The 4,174-nt window shown below is 29.8% G+C and overlaps 1 non-coding gene across 1 annotated transcript; it reads right to left on the bottom strand.

Annotated features, from left to right (window-relative positions):
• Positions 1-3,503: 3,503 nt before the first annotated feature.
• Trnaa-agc lies at positions 3,504-3,576 on the bottom strand. The gene has a single exon. It is a non-coding gene; the product is annotated as a tRNA-Ala (tRNA).
• Between the last annotated feature and the right edge of the window lie 598 nt (positions 3,577-4,174).

Raw genomic sequence — 4,174 nt, forward strand, 5'->3', positions numbered from 1 at the left:
TCTTGATGTCAAAAGACTTAAAATTACTTCAACGAGATACCACTATACCCCATTATACCACCTAAAACCACCATCCAGAACACTCTTGGAAAGTTAAATTGCTCCCCCAGACGTTTTGTTATTAATTTGATATGTAAATTAATAACCAAGAGTAATAGATTGATGATAAAAAGTTTTTCTAGATTTGGGTAGTAAAAAATTGCAGGTGTCTGCGAATATGTCAACAGCTTTATATCTATGTAATAATTCAATATTTTTCTCGGCCAATATGTTCCTACATATGTATCTACACGATAAATATCGTGTCGAGAGGCGACAATAGATTTTCGTGTCGAAAGATAGAATATTGAACATGACATGGGAAATTGATAGACAGAGCGCCGGTGGAAAAAATGTTAGGTAATTATTTTTGAGTGAAACTTCATTAGGCGCGACATGGGTGTAAATCCGCACAAATGCACGAAAATTGTTACGCCAAGCTGATGTGAGAGTCATTTGCTCTCGATGATATGATATCTATACAAGTCGATTCTGATGAAAGAATTTACAAATGTAGCTTTGGCCACAAATGATAGTTTTGTGTGTGATCGACTTGGTTTCAAAATGACTTAAAAAAAATTAAATAAAGCTCAAAAACAAATTCTTAATAATTGCTTTCTGAATATTGGTTCAAATAATAAGGTTGGATGTCAAACTTGTCGAAGGGCATTAAATTCGGGTAAAATTACCACTGTGTAAATTTAACGGGTTTGTATTTCCACCGATACCAAATTATCTACCTAAACTAGATACTGTATATGAAATTAGACGATTGCGACATGCAAATGGACAATTTGGATATTTGGCTAAATTATAAATGTGCCTGTTGACGTTAATAATATATATTAATTTATTACCTCGTAATATTGATGATGATCATTGCATTAACGTTCACATAAAAAAGAAAATGATTCATAGATCAAGCTATGTGCAGGGCTTGATAAATAAAACAACTATAGAAGTATGGCTTCAATTTTTTAGGCAAGGTAGATATTACAGCTGCTCAAAGAATGAGATTATGTCGCCAGCGAATAAGTAAACAAATACAAACAGTTAATGAATGTATGTTAGTTTTAATTACTTGAAGTTTTTCAAACACAATTATTACATGATGAGTGTAATTGCAAAAACAATATTTGTTTAGGCGTTGTTTAACATAATCCACTGTGTGAACGAATAATATAGAATTTATTAATAAGCAATTACTTCATTTCTCTAATGAATTTCATTTCTAAATGCTAATTACAATGACAAACCGATCATGTCATATTAGAACTATGACTTTAATTACATTATTATGCATTAAATATTATACATATTTTAAATGCTATTATAAATATATAATTTATAATTTATCATTATACAAATGTATATAATGGTTGACACTAATAAATGTGTCAACGCATCACGAGTGTTACCTACCATATTACTAATAAACATTATTCAAAATTGTTACATGATGTATTTATTTTTACTTAACTAAATTTGCTACTTTGTACAGTAGCTAGTTTACATCAATCGCGTATGATCCTTACGCGCACTCTTTTTTTCTGAATTTCATACACTGCTTTTGCTAAGACCATAAATGAATCACAAAGGCAGAACATCAAATAGAATATTAAAAATATAAAATAAGATATTAAAAAATTTGGTACTTTTGAATTGTAGACGTGGGTACAAGACAACGTCTGTCGGGTAATCTAGTATATATATTTACATCCAACCCTTATTATGTTTCTGATATGGGGTATTTAAAAGTGTCTAGACATGGATAGGGATAGGGTACACAGAGTAGGCCCCAGGTAATTGCTAATTAATCCCTGATTCCTGCCACCTTTAGAAAATTGGCTTTGACGTACAATAGAATCTGTATTTAGGTATCTTCTCTAGAGAGATCTTCATTGTACACGTTTCATATAAAGTTGCATGACAATGGGTAATGGGTAAGGGATACCCTTTTTGCATATTATTTTCTAAAGGGGGTAATACAATACTGAGAAATGTATTTTGTAATTTTACGCTAGAAATATTAATCTAAACTAGTGGTGTATGGCATCGTGCCTTAAGGCAAATTGCTGCAACTTCCCGTACCGTAATGAAATATTCGAGAAATTTCAAACGTTTTCAAATATATTATTACAACAAATACTGTAACTTTCATTATTTTTGCTATCTTATTGTTATATCTGAGCAAATCAAATGTAAATCATAAATCATAAATCAGTTCAATCTCCAGAACATTAACAATCGACATTTCATTTCGAATTCATTTCCAAAAAATAGTTGCCTAATTTACACAAAATTGAAAAAGTGCTCCCGTATAGTCACAGTCTAAACGCATTTGCAAATAATTCTGTGCGACATTTTCACTTATACTGTGCTTTGATTGGCGGCATTTTCTTATTTTTCAATAGTTTTTCACAAAATTGGAAAAGTGCTCCAGGTACATAAACAGTCTAAACGCACTTGGGTAACACATTTGTACCAGAGTGGCGCTCAGACTGTGCTTAGCCTGGGTAATTTTTTGAATTTTTAATCCATATTTACAAAAATATTTTACGGAAAACAAAAAAAAAAGATGTAATATTTTTTTATTCTCAAAAGCAATTGTTCTGTCAATACAAGCAGAAAGTTTTTTAGATCATTCAAATCGGACGCTAAGTTTGCTCAAAAACTGCCATTTTAAGCACATTTAGCTCTGTATCTTCGAAATGGCGGAACCTGTCTTTGCCTAAAACTAATCACCTCTTCTCCCAATCATTACAAATTGAATGTTTTTTAGATCATTCAAATCGGTTGATCCGTGTGCCCGAAAACGTGCACGAAAAAATGCGGATATATAAAACACACACACACATCCATTTTTTCTGAGGTATGCCAAAATGTTCAGAAACCTTCAAAACGTCAAGAAATGCAAAAATTTTCATTTTATATATTCGGCCCGTTACTATAACTACCCTACGGGGAGTTAAAAAAATGTTGTAAATAAAAAAAAAACAAAATAATTAATATTAATAAATAATTAGAAAAAAATATAATAAATTGAATGAATGAGTGAGATAAAAATAAATGAAAGACATAAAATAAATGGAATAATATCAATAAAATATTTATTTATGTATTAGTTATTTTAAAGAAATTATTTGTCAAGCTGCAACTAAAAATTGTTGTTTATAGAAAAAATTCAAATTTTTAATATCAGTGCAAATAACGATATATTTTATTGGTAATGTCAAAAAAGTTCTACAAATCTCATGCAAATTGCAAATAATTGCTCAAAAGTTTCTACAAATGTTTTTAGCTTCCTGATAAAAAGTTTACGTTTCCCCAAAAATTCGCCAATTTACTACACTTGAAAAAAAGTTAAGGAATATGCTATAAAATTTAATGTACGCATAAGTATACGTATGGTCATTACAAAATTATTAGCGAAAAAAAATATAAAAGTGAATAAAATAATTATTTGGAAGCGCCGGGTATCGATCCCGGTACCTCTCACATGCTAAGCGAGCGCTCTACCACTTGAGCTACGCCCCCTGGTAAAACAAAATAATTTTACAGAAATCTGATCTTTCAGTTTGATAATTAAGCATAATTTGCAATTTAACTTATCATACTGATAACAAATTTTGCTGATACATCTTATATATAAAATTCTTCTGTAATGATGTATGTAAATATAATCCTCCAAAATAATTATTCGGATTTTGCTAAATCTTTCTGAAGTTTGTTAAGGAAATTTCTCAGGGTGTATCAGATTATAAAAATATAGTAATATTGTAGAATTAAAAGAAAATTAGTTGGTTTAGTATTTTGCCTTGAGGCAAGTTACATGAACTTCCCCTGATTTGTGTAAATAATCAACTTCATCAATATAAAATAAATTAATTTATGAGTGATTAAAAGTATTCCAAGTGGATTTATTACACATTATTGAAAATCGAACACGTCAACCCGGTCAGAGTATTTTTTAAAAGCAAATTTTCAAGAATCAATAATTTTAATAATTGAGCCAGTTTTTTGTAGGACTTTAATTGTTTAGTACGTTTATTAAGACCAAGTACTATATCGTTATACCTAGTAAATCGTTTAATTTTAGTTTTAACGAACGTCAAAAAAACTACTCATTTTCTTA

Source organism: Ctenocephalides felis, unplaced genomic scaffold (genome assembly GCF_003426905.1).
Source record: "Ctenocephalides felis isolate EL2017-DRISC unplaced genomic scaffold, ASM342690v1 CF-g0.4_SCAFFOLD_03572, whole genome shotgun sequence".
Taxonomy (NCBI): domain Eukaryota; kingdom Metazoa; phylum Arthropoda; class Insecta; order Siphonaptera; family Pulicidae; genus Ctenocephalides; species Ctenocephalides felis.